This window comes from Saccostrea echinata, unplaced genomic scaffold (genome assembly GCF_033153115.1).
Source record: "Saccostrea echinata isolate AGI-Se365-2 ecotype Australia unplaced genomic scaffold, CSIRO_AGI_Sech_v1 ptg000014l, whole genome shotgun sequence".
Taxonomy (NCBI): Eukaryota; Metazoa; Mollusca; class Bivalvia; order Ostreida; family Ostreidae; genus Saccostrea; species Saccostrea echinata.
This window is the reverse complement of record NW_026889763.1, coordinates 16507331-16528290: the sequence shown is the minus strand read 5'-3', so window position 1 is coordinate 16528290 and position 20960 is coordinate 16507331. Positions and strand designations below refer to the sequence as shown.

General features: G+C 33.4%; 1 long non-coding RNA gene across 2 annotated transcripts; it reads right to left on the bottom strand.

The window, feature by feature from the left end:
- Window positions 1-4918: 4918 nt before the first annotated feature.
- Window positions 4919-18913, bottom strand: LOC133187289 (uncharacterized). Of its 2 annotated transcripts, XR_009721164.1 has the most exons (7): window positions 18781-18913; window positions 17626-17820; window positions 14645-14776; window positions 10707-10796; window positions 10354-10563; window positions 9006-9084; window positions 4919-6108 (listed from the first exon to the last, which is right to left on the bottom strand). It is a non-coding gene; the product is annotated as an uncharacterized LOC133187289 (long non-coding RNA). The 2 variants fall into 2 exon arrangements; XR_009721165.1 differs by lacking the exons at window positions 17626-17820; window positions 18781-18913 and adding an exon at window positions 15087-15184.
- Between the last annotated feature and the right edge of the window lie 2047 nt (window positions 18914-20960).

Here is a 20960-nt window from a genome sequence, read left to right as displayed (position 1 = left end):
GTGGCCCGAATGTAGAAAAGATTTTCGAGTTTAGACAATAGGTTTAGGTTTTTTTCCTGCTTGTCAAACTGTTTTGGAGTCCCCCCCCCTCCCGCGTTAAAAATCGATTTTTAAGCAGCAAAAAGGAAGAAAAAATGACAAAACGCCTTATATTAAAATTTCCTATGTACATTAACAACAGTTATTTTCTCGGGAGAATAAAAAAACACTAGGGGGCATCCCTGTACCCCTTCGATACTGCATGCTTCAGATCGTAGTATTTCCCGGTTTAATATCAAGGCTAGACCGTGACTGTGACTTCCTGTTCTATTCCTTATTTGGGGGGAGAGGGTAATCTATGTTCAATTTGGAAGACCAATTATAGAATCTGTGCTGTGTGAGTCAATAACCTCTAAAGCATAATCCCCTTTCAATTATTAAATGGATACATTATATATGATATGTTTTAAAACCTATATTCGCTGTAAAGGTCCCTGGTACAGAGCGAGGACAATCTCCCAGCCTGAAAAAACACGATTCTCAATTTTGAAAGTTCTTGAAAAGTTACATTTTTCAAAAAAAAAAAATGTATTGTCAATATCATCTTTTACACATTAGCTTCCTTTATTTTACTGAATGATTTATTGATAAATAATTTATTTTTCGCCACGAAGTCTTCTTGTCATTGATGTGTTTCAGTGTGATTAAAATAAAAGAGGTTGTTGAAGCGTATTTTTTTCTATAATGTTCGATTTTCAAATGGAATGGGCTCAGACTCCATTTTTTAAAACTTTAAGTTAATTTTACATTTACTTTTCGGTCATTTAAAGGTTAATGTAGAAAGGGAACTTGTCCCATTCATTTTCAAAAATCATTTTGTGTGGCTCCAAAAAACCAGTTTTCCACTAAATATGCTTTACTCACAACTTTAAAACAAATCATCAACCAATGCCATTTAATAAAATAAATGAGTCAAATATGTTGAAAATGCCATTCCTGAAAACTTTATTTTAGAAAAATATAACTTTTCCATGAACTTTAAAGATTGAGAAATTTATTATCTCAGAGCGGGTGATTGTCCCCGCCTTATACGCCCCGTTTCTTTTAAGATGTCTTTTAGGTTTCACAATAATGTGCATTATAAAACCACTATCGTTATTTTGATCTAACTTTACCATGATATTTTAGTAGGGATATTTCCTACAGCTGATTGATTGATTGTGTGTATTTTTGTCCCAATCGAGAATTTCCTACAGTTGAAGTCAAGCTTTTATCATTTAAAATTTACAGCATACCACCGACAAACATTTATCTGCTTTTATATACATTGTACATCAGTTTGCATTGGTCTATAATTCTTACCCAATTTGATCTTCCCCTTAACTTGTTCTCCCAAGCAGAATAACATGTTATATAGTTTTATCATATCTCTACTGATTTTTTCCCTATAGAACATTAGATCGTTAGATGTGACTAATTCCCTAGAAATCGTAATGAATGGATTAGTCCCCGTGCGTTAGTCAAGTGAGCTAATCCCTGCTTCGAAAGCTAATTCCCGGTTATCCGTAATCCTCTAGATTTTACTTTTACATTGGTATGATATGTGAATGGACTAATCCCCGTGTGTTAGTTAGTTAGTGAGCTAATCCCTGCTATGAAATCATGCTATCTGAATCCTCTAACTCTAAATTTTAAGTTTTTATCAGTATAATAAAACAGTTAAAAGTATATCATTGCGGGAGTTAGCAAGATTTCAGTTCCTCTCGACCAGGACTATTTCCCTCGGCTTCGCTTCGGGAAATAGTCTTGGCCTTGGGGAACTGGAATCTTGCTAACTCCCTCAGTGGTATATTTTAACTGTATAAGTATCCACCATTCTGGTCATAAAAAGCATTTCTAGATATTTAATACTGCAAAAGTTATGTAGTTTTATTCTGCAATCTAACGAAAAAATAAACATATACAAAGAAAATTAAATTTCTGTTTATTTCAAAAATAAAAATCATCACAAATTGTGCTCATTCAAAATTCAGTCAAAATATGATCTATTCATGTAGCTTACATTACATTAGAAATTCAAACACATGCAAGTTTATCAACAGAGGTTGATATAATATTATATTTAGCAATGTTTTAATAATTATATACACATCATAAAAAAGTGTCTTTTTATATTATGCTCACACATAGCAAGAGGCTACTCTAACTTACACAGTAAGTCAACACTCTTCTAAACTAACTCAACATGAAAACACATAATGAGCTACACTACTTACACACATATTGAGTCACTACATGACTATTACACATAAAAATAACAATATTAGCACACAAAATGAGCTACATGTACACTACCGCAGGTAAAATTCTACATTCCCAACACAAAATGAATCCCATGCTACATGTACAACAAACAAATCAAAATAACAATACAAAATAAGTATTACAAATACATGTAACAATATTAAAACTTACAATGAGCTATACCAGTAACACACATAAAATTATACATTCCCAACAAATGAGTCACCATACTACATGTACAACTCACATAACAAATAACAAAAGTACCACTCATAATAAGCTACACTACTAACACACATGTCGAGTCACTACAGAACTAACACACATGTCAAGTAACTACACTACTTACACACATGTCAAGACACTACACTACTTACACACATGTTGAGTCACTACACTACTGATATATACCTTACAAATAACAATTTTAAATCACACGATGAGCAATACAAGTAACACACATAAAATTATACATTCCCAACACACGAGTCACCATACTACATGTACGACTCACATAACAAATAACAAAATTACCACACATAATAAGCTACACTACTAACACACATGTTGATTCACTACACTACTAACACACATGTCGAGTCACTACACTACTTACACACATGTCGAGTCACTACACTTCTAATATATAACTTACAAATAACAGTTTTAAATCGCACGATGAGTTATACAAGTAACACATTTAAAATTATACAATCCCGACACACCAGTCACCATACTACATGTACAACTCACATAACAAATAACAAAATTACCACACATCATATAAGCTACACTCATAAAACACATGCCGAGTCACTACACTACTTACACACATGTTGAGTCACTACACTACTTACACACATATCGAGTCACTACACTTCTAATATATACCTTACAAATAACAGTTTTAAATCGCGCAATGAGTTATACAAGTAACACATTTAATATTATACAATCCCGACACACCAGTCACCATACTACATGTACAACTCACATAACAAATAACAAAATTACCACACATCATAAGCTACACTCATAACACACATGTCGAGTCACTACACTACTTACACACATGTCGAGTCACTACACTACTTACACACATGTCGAGAAATTCGCTGGATTAGACGACATTCCGGATTAGACAACATTTAAAACAATTGAGTCTACTGCAGGTGACTTAAAGTTAACATTGTATAAGTCAAGTTTTTGGAGTAGACAACATCCGAATAAGACAAGTTTCACTGTATATTACAAATAACAATATAAGAACACATGAGGAGCTTTACCAATAACACACATAAAATCACATATTCCCAACACGTAATGAGTCAACATACTACATGTACAACACACATAACAAATAACAAAATTACCACACATAAAAAGCTACACTACAAACACACATGTCGAGTCACTACACTATTAACACACATGTCGAGTCACTACACTTCTAATATATACATTACAAATAACAACATTAAATCACATGATGAGCTATACCAGTAACACACATAAAACAAGAAGTCTGTGAGCCAATGCTCACTGGTAATACCTCCGCTGTGATTTGAATATACACTATCATGTGTATATTCACAAATTCAACTATGGACAGATGCATGAATAAACAGGAAGTTGACATCAGATTCATACAAAAATGAATCCCACCATATGACAATTATGCGTCAACAAAGAGTGTGCTAAAATTTCAAGCATCTGCAATGAGTTGTTGCTGAGAAAACTTTGACAAAAATTTGTTCCATATTATACAGACAGATGCACAGTAAAACAGGAAGTTGACATCAAATTCAGAAATGAATCCCATCATATGGCATGCCTAAACAAAGAGTGTGTAAACTTTCATGCATCTGCAATAAGTAGTTGATGAGAAACTGCAACAAATATTTGTTATATATGGTATAGACAGACACACAGATAAACAGGAAGTTGACATCAGACTTGTACAAAAATAAATCCCACGATAAGGCATGCCAAAATAAAGAATGTGCTAAAATTTCAAGCATCTGCTCTGAGTAATTGCTGAAAAAACTGCGAAAAAAATTCGTTATGTATGGTACGGACAGACGCACAGATAAAAAGGAAGTTGGCATCAAATTCATACAAAAATGAATCCCACCATATGACATGCCTCAGCAATGAGTGTGCTAAAATTTCAAGCAATAAGTAGTGCTTAGAAAACTGCGACGAAAATGTGTTATGTGTGGTATGGACAGACACATGGATAAACAGGAAGTTGACATCAGATTTGTATGAAAATGATTCCCACCAAGCCTAAACAAAGAGTATGCTAAAATTTCAAGCATCTGCAATGAGTAGCTGCTGAGAAAACTGTGACCAAAAATTTGTTATGGACAGTCAGACAGACACACACACAGCTAGACAGACAAGGGTAAAACAGTATCTTTTGGAGCAAGAATATAATAATACATTCCCAACACATGAGTCACCATACTACATGTACAACACACATAACAAATAACAAAATTACCACACATAATAAGCTACACTACTAACACACATGTCGAGTCACTACACTACTAACACACATGTCGAGTCACTACACTACTACCACACATGTCCAGTCACTACACTAATAAAATATATATTACAAAAAAAATTATTAAAACACACAATGAGCTATACCAGTAACACACATCAAATTAAAATATACTTTCCCAACACATGAGTTGCCGTACTACATATACAACAACCATAACAAATAACAAAAATACCACATATAATAAGCTACACTTCAAACACACATGTCGAGTCACTACACTACTAACACACATGTCATGTCACTACACACTAACATACTTGTGGAGTCACTACAATACTAATATATACACTACAAATAACTATATTAAAACACACACAATGAGTTATACAAGTAACACACATAAAATTATACATTCCCAACACATGAGTCACCATACTACATGTACAACTCACATAACAAATAACAAAATTACCACACATAATAAGCTACACTACTAACACACATGTCGAGTCACTACACTACTAACACACATGTCGAGTCACTTTACTACTAATATATACATTACAAATAACCATTTTAAATCACACGATGAGGCATATCAGTAACATACATAAAATTATACATTCCTAACACATGAGTCACCATACTACATACGTACACAAAATAACCACACATCATAAGCTACACTCATAACACACATGTCGAGTCACTACACTACTTACACACATGTCGAGTCACTACACTACTAATATATATTACAAAAAACAATATTTACACACATTATGAGTTATACCAGTAACACACATAAAATTATACATTAATTCCCAACACATGAGTCACCATACTATATGTACTATCATACATGTAAAACAAATAACAAAATTACCACACATAACGAGCTATACTACTAACACACATTTCAAGTCACTACACTACCATTCATATAATGTTATATATAAATGAGGTCATATAAGGAGTCAATACATTTACAATAGAGTCAACATGCTCCTAAAACACACTTATATTAGGTCGTTATAGCACTTGTCACATGTACTAGCACATGAATCACTATTATGACAAAAGAATTCTTTAGATGTACATGTAGTTGTTATTTAATCTTTGTCTAGCTGTTATGATATTTTAACAGCAAATTTTATACTCTTTCCTGCAAATTCAAAGATTGTTCTGCTTTCTGGAGGGGCATTTAAACACTTCAATTGACCATGTTTAAGTCATACTGACTTATTCCACTCCACATTGGCACTCTATGGCTGTTTTTCTTTTGTCCACACATCTTACAAATGGAACTGAAATACATAATTATATAATAGAACCATTAAAGCTTTTACATAAAAAAGAAATAAAAATATATCAGTGATCAAGTTTCCAATCTTAATTAAGACACAACACTTCTTTAAAAGCAAAAGGACAAGAATAAATTTTAAAATTAAAATTCCTAAAACAGCTAGTTAACATTTTGTGTATTTGATTTGTATTAAATGATTATCCTTTAGAACTTGTTAGCCTTTTGAATTACTGTAAATGTATAATATTTAGCGTGTACGATATTTGGCAGAAGTTGATTATTGAGCAAGTTAGCGGAGATTTGATTTAGAGCATTTGTTAATGTTCTTCTTTATGTGTATTTGTGCAAGACATTTAGCGTTGTACTTGAATCAGTGGACATTGCTTTCCGACAAAGGCACTAAAAAGAATACACAGCGAAAAGTATATTCACAACTTAACAAACACTTCTGAAATTTTGGGTTATCCTTTTCTTTTGTCCTTGCCTTTGGTTTCCTATCAGTTTAAAGTGCCAAACTTTAATCTCATCTTGTTCTATAATTTACATATCAAAAGGTTGGAATCTTTATAGTTAGGACTATATAAGTACTCACAACAGAATACATGCATCTAGACAAATAAGGATTTTTTCAAAATGAAAACATGTATCCAAGCAAGTCACTTATAAGAATATTATAAATGAAAACATTCAACAAGCTACACAATTTAGATTCATTTAGCTTTTCCTGTATATTTATCTGTCTCTCATTAGTAACATATATTAATAAATGGAGTAAAATGAAAGATCTAATTTTAATTACACTAAAAGTCTACCAAGTAACAGTAATATGTAATAATTAATTTTACATGTTTCATAATGTGCATAAGGAGATGGGTGAACAAGGCATGCAAAAAGCCTATAGCTTCAAATGTATAAAATTCATATTCAAATACTGAGTTTAGTATTTAGAGTAAAGTTCTTCTTATTGAAAGGTATAACATTATATTACAAACAAAACTTTTCTGTGGAAAATTCTTTAAGCAAAAATCATTCTATGATAAAAAAAAAAAAAAAAAGTGGTATTCTAGGGGTTGAAAACCAAGCAATGAAATTAAATCCTGAATATCTTTTTTTTTTCTAAGAGACTAACATGCTAACCACTAAACTACATACATGTAGCTCATGACAAAAATGGGCATTTACATATGTAAATCACGTTTAAAAATGTGGCTCTTGACTAAATGGATTTCAAATATATTTCTGAAAGATATGCAGGGTTTGACACTAAGGCACGTCCGACTGACCCAGTCTAGTAAATGCATGGTCCGTCATGTTAAATGTTCAATAACTTGCCCGACTGGTTGTGTGGATGAAATAAATGTTAACTCTCATTTCAGTCTTTCAAATAAATGCTCTGACTAAAATCTTTTTAAAGAAATTTTCTTAATTTTCAGATTGCAAACACAGCCATTGCTCTGAAAAAGAAAACTTTCCTGCATGACACAATTGCTTTTTTTTTTAGACCGGCTGTAATAGACAAGTCACAATCGAAACCTCAGCTTTGTTCAGTATCATTTGGTATAAATATTCATTGAATATTACAGTTTTTAATTTATTTACATGTATATTTACGGTAATAATTTTATTTAAGTTCCTTGAATTAATGTTCTTTAAAGCTTATAACATTCGCATGTTCACTCATTGGGCTGCTACCTATGGGCTCAACAGTCTGTCAAAATGTATACATGAACACATGCGAGAGATACACTGTAGTATGGTTTCAAAACTTTTTTCCCATTATAATAGGAGGTTATAAATAGAAAATTTTCAAGTTTGGTCAGGGCTAGTGAATTTATGGTCAGAGCTAGTAAAAACTATGGGAAGTAGCACGACTGATCTAGTACTCATAAAAGTTAATGTCAAACCATGATATGAATGTTGTTGTAACTAGTGGTGTTCCAATCATCGATTATAATCGAAAATCAGTCAATTGCTGGCATAATCCAAGCACTCGATTACAAATTTTTTATTCTGATTAATCGGGTTATTTATTTTATTTTAAAAGCGTAATAGTTTTTAAGCCAAATATTCCAGCCGCAACTTTTCTATTAACTTATATGCATATCGTAATGGCACAGACAAAGAGACATTGTATTCATACCCAGGTAACAACGCTCATTCCTGGGTATGGACGTACTTTGGATTCTACAAAATGAGCGTAGAACCAGCTTGACTAGATAGAACATTCTGTCGTTAAAATGATATTGTCCTAAGGACTAGGGGTTGTTCCGAGACACAGTTATTCCAACTACAGCTGGACCACCACAGAAAGTAGTTATTCAACCATTCTTACCATTTAATAAACTAAAATTGACAGACTTTGTAAATGTCCGATTATAATTGATAATTAGTTAGTTACAGTAGCCTGATCATCGATTATGAAATTCTTACCAATGTTGTGACATAAAAGTCTATTTTTAGAAGAGTTGGTCATTTCACCATGTTTTTGTCAAACGAAATAGGAAAAGTTTTAAATATGCTTCGAGTATAATCTTACCAAAATATGGAGTGAAGACCTACTCATATTTAAAAAGTATGATATAGGAGGAAAAAATGACCATTTTTGCCCTCTTTTGGTGTGTATCTGCTATTTCATAGATCAATAATATTAATCGTTATAAGATTGTAGCAAATTGCAAAGCTTTTACATAAGGTATACAATAATGTTACATGAAGTATCAAAGAAAATTTTGACATGATTAAGATTTAACTTTTTACATCTTTTTTTGTCACACAATAGGCATTTACTTGCCTTGTTTGCCCATCATCTTTATCAGTAGATAAGGTTTATGATTCAGACGGCATCTGATATTGCAGCAATAAAATGTAAAATGATAGAAATAACTGCACTATGCTCACTTTTTTCCTCCCAGAGCTCTTCTTTTCATCTTCAATTTCTTCCTCTTCATTTCCTCAAATTTTTCTTCTATTGCAAGTTCTGTAAAAAAAAAAATCCAATTCGATAAACTACTAAACTGACAAAAACTCAATTTGTCAAGTTTCGGATTTTACCAGATTCATGAAAAATCTTGGCATACTGAACCTTTTTAGTGATTTATCTGAGAAAAGAGTGGTTAGTAACTTATTCATTTTCATGTACCTGCTTGACTTCGACAGAAACGTTTTGGTACTAGAATGTGAAATACATACTTTTGTTATTACCTAAAATATTTCCATGACCTCAAATTCACCTATATTTCTTGCTGCTATTAAAGCCTGGTCAAGAAATAACGTTTCCCCTATAACAGGCATCAATTAACAAGGTTATGATTCAAAGTTTCAAAGTGTGCAGCTTGATTCACACAAAAGAAAAGAAAACATGACTGAACAGATTTACAAGTACTTGCAAAGACTAGAAATGTGTCTTGATCGACATTTTCAGCCTAAGGTAAAGTCAGGGCATAGTCATGTAACATGTAACATTTTTCATGATGAATTACCTATATACAGTCCAATCTCATTATCTTAAACTAGATGACACAAAGTAAAAAAAAATAAAGATGTTCCTGGGTTCCAGTAAAGAGTACTCAAATACCACTTAATCATACAGTGAAACCTGTGTAATCCGACATGCACTGGGAGACAAATTTTTTGTCGGAATAGATAGGGTGTCGTATTGATCAGTGTAAAAAAACATAGAAAAAAGTAAAATGGGAATGAAATTTAACCTTGGAATTTACAGTGTGACGGATTGCACAGGTGTCAGATTAGACAGTTTTCACTGTACAATCATATAATTATGGAGATAACGAAGCTCAAGAGTCCATAGAAAAAATACAAATCAGGAGCAAACATGGACCACTAAAAACATCAGAGGTGGGATCAGGTGCAATATAGGAGTAAACATCCTCTGCCAATCATTCACATTTGATGTGTGCTCCTTGTCATGATCGGGAAAACGGAAAAGTCTGTAGACAATTCAATGTGTAAACAGACAATTCAATGTGTAAATAATGGCCAAACAATTAGTATTAAAAACATCAGTCCGCATTCGACTTACATGTAATGAAAGATTGTTTTTGCTGACAAGGTCATTGTATCGACCATAGCTAATTACACACATGCAAGTCACTACATCCAGTCAAAGTTGATGTTTTGATATTTTTTCTCAAAATATTTATGAAAGAATAAGATAAGTACATGGTAATTTTGTTGACTTGAAGAAATACATTGATGGGGAAGGGGGGGGTATTGTGATAATAATTACCTAGTCCTTTTTCATTCTGCCTTTTTCTTTATTTCTTTCCCTTTCTCTTCCGTTCCACCCTCTGGCTCATTATCTTCCATCACTTCATCCCTCTCAGAAATGGTTTCCAGTACAGATAAAGTGGTTGATGAATGACTTACTCAAAATTATGGACCCATGATATAGATGTTGTAATAATGTTACATGACACACACTGCAAGTCACTGTGCCCTGTAAAAATTGTTACCTTCTTCATTTATATTTAAGGATCAAGAACTAAATAAGAATTCATTCTTAAGTTTTACAAAAAAACTATATAAATCAGGATTTGAGAGGGCTTTGTAAAAATACTGTGAGATACATAATGTAATAACCTTGTCCTTTCTTCACCTTGTCCTCCTTGTTCTTCAGCTTTTTCTCCACTTCCTCATCTTCCTTCATTAAATCTTCCCTAGTAGCTGCTTCTAGTAGAAATAAATACCAATAAAATAAATTAAAAAAATCTTGACTCAAGAAACAGTAATGGTTACACATATTATAAAAAAAGAACATTCTTAGAATATTTGTGAAGAACTAAATAAGTATTTTAGCTAATTAAAGTAAAAGACATTCCTATCAAATAGAAAACAAGAAGTCTGTGATCGAGCCAATGCTCACTAGTAATTATAATTCCCACACTGATTTGAATTTGGTACGGACAAGCACAGGGGTAAACAGGAAGTTGACGTCAAATTCATACAAAAATGAATCCCACCATATGGCATGCCTAAACAATTTAAAAGTGTGCTAAACTTTCAAGCATCATCCTTAACAGTTGTTGAGAAAATTGTGATGGAAATTTAGTACGGACAGATGGAGGGATGAACAGGAAGTTAACATGGGATTCCTACAAAAATACATCCTACCATATGGCATGCCTAAACAGAGAGCGTGCTAAAATATTAAGCACCTTCGATGAGTAGTTGCTGAGAAAAGTGCAACAGAAATTTGGTAAGAACATGGATATAATAAATATGACTAATTTAAATCATGTTTCTGTCATTCCATGTAAACTTTGATCCTCTTCTGTGGCCCTACCCTACCCCTAGGGTCCATGAATTGAACAAACTTGAATCTACACTACTGGTATTTCAGGAAGCTTTCAAATACATGCAAGTTTCTCAATTAATGCAAAATTGGTTATTTTCACTGGTTTAAATTTTCATGATTTGAGGGGATTTAATTTGTGGTTGAAAAAAAAAAAAAAACATATGACACCATATCATAAAATTTCGATATTTGGTTTCACTACAATGTATACTAGTAGCTTAACACTGGAGGGTTTTTTTTTTATTTTGCCTACCATGAAATGAGACCTTGATTTTTAAGGTTTCATTTAAAACACATGCATCTTTCACTTATAGAGTCACAGCTTAGTAACCGAACAATCTCATTACCTATTTCAAACATCTTGGATTGACAAGGTGCTAGGAACAAAAATTGAACAGGGACCTATTAATTATAATGCGAGTACCGACAACAACTACCGTCTAGGCTACTGTGATTTGTCAGTTTCAGGAATTAAGATAAGGGATATCAATAATGAACACTTAAGTAATTATTGCAAAATATAAAGTCTAAACATTTCCGAAAGACTATGAATTTTAAATTAATTCTACTGATTTAGTTAAAATTTTTTGTTAGAGACTGATAAAGGAGACTTAAATTTTCAATTCAACTTTCCAGCATCATGTTTTATACAGTGTAAGCATGGCCTGACTAAATATATGCCTGAGATATTTTAATGTCAGGGTTCAACACTAATGTTAGTCTGATCAGACTAATACATTTTCATTTGGACTAATAAAATCTGTCCCTAGTAAGTCCCAACAGACCAATAAAAATTTCTGGAAAACAAAATGAATAAATTACGATTTTCAACAACATTTACTAGAAAACCCTGCATGTATTTTTAGCTTTCTAGCATCTTAGCAGGTAGTAAGGTAATTCTGAGTCAAGTTGGCACTTAATTTTACGACTGACTGATGTGAAATTAAACATTTTAGTGATTATGATTTAGTCCTGTACAAACAATTAAGGTGGATTCCGCCCAGAATTTCGTTGGACACCAAGGGTATTCCACCGAATCCACAAATTCCAGGCTCTCAGAGATTCCGCCTAAATTTAACAGATTCCAGTCATCAAATTTTAGGCTGAATTTAGTTCAGTGGGAAAATAGCTGGAAATTATAAAAAGAAATATTTTGGACAGTTTAAATGGAATCTATATTCAGGCGGAATCCTGTTATTTCAATTCTAGGTGGAATTTCAATTCCATGCAGGCAGAATGTCAATTTCCAGGCGGAACTAATTACATTTTCGCCTCAAATTTCCAGCTAGTCTCCGCTTGGTTAACGCTTGGTTTCTGCTTATATTGCTTTAACATTTATAGTAAGTTTTACGCCTGGAATTTTACTGAGAATTCTGTCTTGATTATGCCTTTTTCCAGATGGAACATTTTGTACAGGGTATGATACATAAAGATGTCAAATGTTTTGAGTATAATGAACGAGATCAGGAATATGTTCATACTTCCTGCATGATCACGAGATTTTAAACAAGAGGCCCAGGGGCCACATCGCTCACCTGAGCACTATGGCTAGGAAAAAGCAGAATTCAGTTCAGTCTTGAAAGGTTGAAAAGTTTAAATAAAAAAGTGGTTCGGGGGGGGGGGGGGGGGGGTCATGAATTGAACAAATTTGAATCTACATTATCTGAGGATGCTTCCATTTAAATATGACCAAACATGACTTTGCTGTTCTTGAGTAGAAGATTTTTAAAGATTTAACCTATGTATTCCTATGTAAAACTTTGATCACCCATTGTGGCCCCACCCGACCCCCGGGGGTCATGATTTGAACAAACTTGAATCTACACTACCTGAGGATGCTTCCATGTAAATATGACCAATCATGGCTTTGCTGTTCTTGAGAAGAAGATTTTTAAAGATTTTTCCTATATTCCAATGTAAAACTTTGATCGCCAATTGTGGCCTCACCCGACCCCAAGGGGTCATGATTTGAACAAACTTGAATCTACACTACCTGAGGATGCTTCCATGTAAATATGACCAATCATGGCTTTGCTGTTCTTGAGAAGAAGATTTTTTAAAGATTTTTCCTATATATTCCTATGAAAAACTTTGATCGCCCATTGTGGCCCCACCCGACCCCCGGGGGTCATGATTTGAACAAACTTGAATCTACACTACCTGAGGATGCTTCCACATAAGTTTCATATTTTCAAGCACAGTGGTTCTTGAGAAGAAGATTTTTAAATGATGCCATTAATTTTTCACAAATTCTTAATTATCTCCCCTTGGAAGAAGGCCTGGCCCTTCATTTGAACAAACTTGAATCCCCTTTACCCAAGGATACTTTGTGCCAAGTTTGGTTGAAATTGGCCCAGTGGTTCTTGAGAAGAAGATGAAAATGTGAAAAGTTTACAACAACAACGACAATGACAACAACAACGACAGACAACGGACAAATTCTGATCAGAAAAGCTCACTTGAGCCTTTGGCTCAGGTGAGCTAAAAATCTTTGGAATAAAACACTTCATGTACTTTCAAAAAACTATAAAAAGTACATTGTAATCAGTCTTCGACAAATTCCGGGAGTCCGAAGCCCGGGACCTGGTAAAATTGGAAGGGGGCATGTGGAAATTGCATACTTACAAGCCCAAAGGGCATGTGAATTCTGAGGCCTAAGCCTCCGTATTATCAAATTAAGTAATACCAATAACATTAAATGTACTTAAAAGTCTGATTTTTCATCTGAAGTGGAGCACCAAATAAAATTTTAACGATAGTTTATTCTACCACGATTTCCAGGGAACTCTTTTGCAAAAGAAACACAAAAAGTGTACAGGTTGAAAACAATATTAATGGCTAGCCAATAGATCGATAGAAATGGATTTCGGATCATTTCCTTGCCATGAAAAGGCAAATAAGAATAAAATTACTTGATAAAATTCTGGGCATGTGAATATTTGTTCGGGCTAGCGTAATAAGTGGTTAAACCTGCCCGAAGGGCATGTACTGAAAAAAAGATTTGGCAAAGACTGCATTGTAATGTTTATTTTTAGATAAATCGTTACAAAACACTGATCTTTCCTTTTTTGACGGACTCATGTGAAGTAGTAAAAGAAGGACATGTTTGTTGAAACACCCTGTATTAAAGGGATTTCAACGCTTATGTACATGATGTATTTGTTTAATCATTCATCCCACCCCAAAACAAAAAAAAGAAGCTTTTTAAAACAATTCTACTTACGCATTAGAAGTACTGCCATCTTTTTTCTCCTGGTGAAGGTTCAAAATATAATTAAATGGGTTTGTGTTCACTGGCCAATAGTTTTAAACACCATCTGCAGGAACCTTGAAGTTTTCCTGTATCACCATGAACCTAAAAAAATCGATGTTATACTTCAGTATCACAAAACATCCATCCTAAAACATTCACAGACAGACATTACACACATACAAACGTTCCACGTTCCATTTATGTTCATTATTTGAAAATAATCATAAATTATGAATTTGCTTCATCTTGCACTGATTTAAGTCCCAACATTGTTTAGTTAAATAAATAATACAGTTAAAAAGCATGTTTTACTGACCATGCTGACAAATAATACATTAGACAAAATTAATACATGTATCGATCATGCTATCAATAAAATATGAAAAATGTTAGTGTGCATGTTCACACACACTTGAATAAGTTGACTGACTGCTTCCAAAGAATGTACATGTCCTCATTCATGTAATCCTGTTCCATGATAATAGTTTTCATTTATACCCCTGCATAAAATGACACATGCATGTCACTTACATACTGCAAGACCCTGCCGGCCTGTACATTGAGTACACTACTTTCACTTTGAACTTGACTGAATACCGATTCCGACCTAGTTTGTGAATTTTTGTGTACATATTGAATCCTTATGTAAAAATATATTCAACTTAGCTTTGAATTAATAAACAATATAAATTGACACATTAATTGAATTTATTCGCTACATACATGTAACTGTAAACAACAGGAGGTATGAGAATTAGCTGTATGTTCATAAGGGGAGGGGGGGGGGGTTACTCCCATATGAAACTGTCTGGGTGGTTTAAACACAGGCACAAATTTAGCTTCCATAAACCTGTAACAGACTAGCATTTCTCCTCCTATATATGTAAAATATGTATAGAAAGCCATGCGAAAAAGTGGTCAAGGCAAGAACAGGCATGGGATAATGACTGAAATATAACATAACACAGTTTTACAAATAAACCCTTCACAGAAAGTTGTGCTAGGTTCCCTACATGAACTCATGGATTCTGAAAAACCTGTACCAGAAACCTGTGCCATTTTCCATATCTGGAGACCCTGATTTGGGAAACCGACCATGTCAAAAAATAACCAAATATGGAGTCATGAGATCTGCATGTGCCTTAATTAATTCATCTAGATCTGGGTTAGGATCTTGGAGAATCCCCTGATGTTGCTGTAGATGCCAAATAGAGACTGAATACAAACTTTACAATGCTTTACATTATTAATTTGATTAGTTTTAGAATTTTTAAAGTTTGAAATTAATACATGTATGAGAGTGCCACATTCATTTTTATAGAACTTATCTACACTATCATTTTAACAATTTATAGTAGTTTCTTATTAAGAATCAAATGATTCAATGCACAATTCTATAGTAATTTAACTTAATTAGGCCAAATGAAAAAAATTATGTGTTTCTGGTGACATATGCTAAAAAAAATTAGGCTAGGTAAGTAGGGAATAACTTTTTTTTTTACTTTACTGTTAATTTTGTTTACTTGATTGTTTGTTGTTTAATTCCCTTTCGAGAAATTTTCACTCATATGGAGATGCCACTACTTGTCGGTGGAGGGCTGCAAATTAATAGACCTATACTCCGCTCTCAGTGAGGGATCTTTTTCATGCCAGCACCTACTGCGACATAGGACCTCTGTTTATATGGTCTCATCCGAAGGACCGGTCTTCACGTCCCACAGTGGGATTCGAACCTGCAATCTAAGGATCAACTCCTTACTTCGCGACTCTAGAGCAAACACTCTAACCACTGCGTCACACAAGCAACACTTTTTATTTTGAAAGCATCAATTAATTATTCTGTACATTGTTTTTCTATCATATACATGTACATAAACATACATGTATATGAATAAACAAACAAACATATATATATATATATATATATATATAAAGTAGGAGTACTCTTTAAGACTCTTGGATAAACAGGTTTTTACAGTGTACGAGACATGCATTTTATGGACTGCACTACGAGAAAACTTTACTATGAACAAAAGTATGATTCAAAATCTCGATTTGGAATAAAAAGTAGTAGAGTCGGTGGGTAAAATTAGGTCAGCTGGGTTATGGGAAATACATGTTGTTGTTTTTTTCAGCCTAAGTTTGTTCAATTTGAATTTAATAAAATCATAACTTTCTTTATCATGTGATGACACAAAATGAAATGAGATTGTTAACTTAGGTTAAATCATCATTGATCAACAAAGACTATTTCAATGTCTGTCAGCTTGCATTGAAACATCCAAGGATAAAGATTTCAAATGGCTTCTATATTAGACTTACTTACTTAGACTTTTAGTTCAAAAGTGACAAAATCATTCAAGTTGACCTAAGTACAATTCCAAGTGATATACATGTATATTAGTTATGTATCTTTTATAAATTAAGAAAGACACAAGCTATATTAGCTCAGGATCATGAATCCTTCTAATCTGATTTGCACAAAGGAAGTTATGATCATGCTATGTAAAAAGCCGTGAGATTAAAAATACATGTATATAGTTTGAACCAAATCTGCCTCATTCAAATTTTGTAAGTTAGAAACTGTCTTCTTGGGACAAGTATTCCTTGCCTACACATTGGTTTCTGTGCACAAGAACACCTTGCTTTCAACCTCAGATTCTTTGTCCATATCTTGGGTCTGTGGAGCCCGTACATCTTTTCTAAATTTCATATATGGGTTCCGTGCCTTAACTGTGTCTATATACACTATGTCTATTTCACCTCAAAATTTTGGAAGGACACTATATTGCGACTCGATTTGTTTTAAAATATGCACATTAAGCAAAATAAAAGTTGTGTATTTCATAGATTTCAACAATTGGAAATGATAATATTATTAAATTACAAACTTCAACTCAGCCTGAAAGTACAATTTTTTTAACAAGTAGAATTTCTCTTAGCATGCTTACCAATAGACGTACTCAATATATATGGGGTATACAGTCCACCAATACATTTCCCATAGGCGACAATGTTAACCTTTTCTCACACTGTTTTAAATCCTTGCTTTACATTTAAGGACGGAACAACTCTCAAATAACATCTCAAGGTGGAATGTCAGATTGTTTTCCGGCCAAATGCACACATTCGCAAAAAATAAACATCTGAAAATGAAAGTAATTAAAACAATAAAAGTAGAGCATTAACATTTCCAAAATCTAGGGTGTGCACATATCAAACTATACAATTCCTTTCCTTTAAAGTCGCCCATGTGGCGCAGTGGTTAGAGCATCTGCTCTAGAGTCGCGGAGTAAGGAGTTGATTCTTACGTCGCGGGTTCGAATCCCACTGTGGTACGTGGAGACCGGTCCTTCGGATGAGACCGTATAAACCGAGATCCCATGTCGCAGTAGGTGCTGGCACAAAAAAGATCCCTCACTGCTCAATGGCCATAAATGCCGAGTATAGGACAAAATTTGCAGCTCTCCACCGGCAAGTTGTGGCGTCTCCATATGAGTGAAAAATTCTCGAGAGGGACGTTAGACAACATACAAACAAAACAAACCTTTCCTTTAAAAGATATAATGTCGAAATCTTTCCAATGAACAGAGCCAAGGGAAAATTGAATGCACACTTTGGTGCTAATATGGTTGATTTAATGACCATTTTAATTTTTTTTTACTTCAGTGCAATTATCCTGATTATGGTGCATGGCACAAGCCTTCAGCATATGCCAGCGAGTATGTTAATCTTTCTGTACGTCGATGCAAGTTTTTTAAGCTTTGTACATGCTGTAGTGTGGCAAAGCCTTAATTTGAAGAGGTGTGGAGCAACCTTTACATCTTTTGTGTGTGTATGTGAATTTACAAGAGTCTCACTTAGCCTATCTTCTTTTACGTGTTGGTATCACAGCTGTATCACGTATCAAGCTCACAAACACCACAGTGAAAGGTTTAAAATATATGCACAACCAAACCTTTGTGAAATATCTGCACTTGACTGATATCACATGCATGACTTAATAATTTTATACGTGACTCGAATGACCTCTGATTTGTTTATCATGTAAATATTTTGAACTTGTCATTTACACCTTTATATAACGTTTCTTACTCTATACTTACCATGAGGGGTATTAACATACTAAAATAAATCACAGAATGACATCGAAGGTATAATCCAATAAGTATTTCTATGTTATTAGGTTCACAATCAAGCATCACGCCACAACAGTTACGATTAAGTAGTAATTCGTTCCGGTGATGACTCGGAATGAAATTTTACACAGAAAAAAAATGTTTATTACTTGAGTAAATTTGAGTAGAACAGGTTAATCAGACAATTTTTTTTTTACTAGAAATAAACATGGTAAATGGAGAGGGGGGAGGGGGGAGGCATTAACAATGTTCAAATAGATATTTCTATATATAGTCCCTGATTAGACTAAGTGTAAAATTTATGCAGTTCTTTATATATACGATGGACAATGTTTAGTAATTCATGCACCGATCCAGTCCAGTCCATTCATATTTTTTTATTTTTATTTTTTCATTTTTTATTTATTTATTATTATTTTTTTTTGAGTTTTCAAATTGTAGTTTTTCTCGGGGGGGGGGGGGGGGGGGGGATGGACAAGTTTGCGTTTTTTAAAATTTATCTATTTATTTTTTAAGTTTTGGGTAAATTTCTCAGTTTGATTTTTTTTTGGGGGGGGGGGGGCATGGACCCCCCCCCCCCCCCCGGAAGAATTCTTGGATCATCTCCTTCTGAGGAAACAATAGTGAACATGAATCACTAACTCTAATGAATAAATAAGGTAAAGTCTTGGAAACCACATTTTACAATTACCGTAATCACACCTCATCAAGTCTAGAGACTGTAATTATTTCTCTTACACGGACAGGTAAGCAACTAATGATTAATGTTTCCAATCTGAATACATTTACAAAAACTTGCAGATTTTCATATTTTGATTAGTTTACCAGCTTTAAGGACACATACAAGAAGAACTGAGCATACTTTATTTTTGGATGAAAGAGAACTCTGGTCTTGTCTACATTAGCCGTAGTATTTTAAAAATGCATTTCCCCTTCCGATCAAAACAGTTTATCATACACGTACCTCCATTATAAAGATATCTAATCTTTCTAAATTCTTTTTATACAATACATGTGCAGGTGTTCCATTGTGACATACATCAGGGACATTGTATTAGAAAATATTTAAATGAATTTGTTCATTTGAAATTCTGTAAAATCAGTCGAGAAACATTTAAAATCGAAAAGTGTGATTCTTATATAGTGAGAACGTACTGTTAAATACTTTTGTAATCATACATATTTGAAGCAGTTTTTTTTAAATAAAGAATAAATTACAAATGAAGTGCATGTCTTGGACAAAGATAAATAAGATAAATAATTTCTAACTTCATAAAATAATTTATTTAACTTCTGAACTGAAGATGTGTTGATGGCAATATATGTGACTATAAAGGATAGAGATAATTCCAGTTCAGTTCATAACTAGAACAAAGAACCAGATACGTTTGATATATTACATGAAGTATAATTTTTTATATAAGTTGAACATAATTAATTGATACGAGTGCATGAAATAGAAACATGTCAACATTATGAATAATTCGAGAAAATTCGAACTTAGACTCGATGACGACTGCAAATTATGCTTAACAAATGGATTTGGCCATGTAGTGGATTTAAAGTTATATGGAAATATATTTAAATAATTCTTTAACCTTAAAGTTTTATTTTGTGGATTATAACTAAGGGATTTGAACATAAATTTTTCAAGGGCATATAAACAACGAAATCTAAATACTCTATGTTTATCGAGTGATTGATTAATATCTTTGTATATGGAAACGATGTGATGTTTTGTAATTAATGCTTTAATTCACGGTAAAATCAACAGAAAATTAACTTACCTGATGAGATCATTTGTTGCTTTGTAGAAAAATCGAGATCATTACATACCGGAAGTCGGCCATAGTATTAGTCTGCATTGCGCATGCGCTAGAATCAAAACCGAGTAAAGTGTGTAAGGGCCATTTTTTGATCATAAGTCGGTGTGTGAAAATACGGGTGTAAACCGTCAAATGACACCAACTTTTTTTCTCGATTTTTTGGGCATAAATAATCGAGAACTACCCATTTTTCGTAAAACGGCAACTCACTACAGTGATTACTGTAGTGACTTGGAAAACTGTAGTGAGTTGATTGATGTGTCAATAAGTACCTGAGCTGAGTTGAAGGTGTTTACAAACGCACCCTCACACACACACACA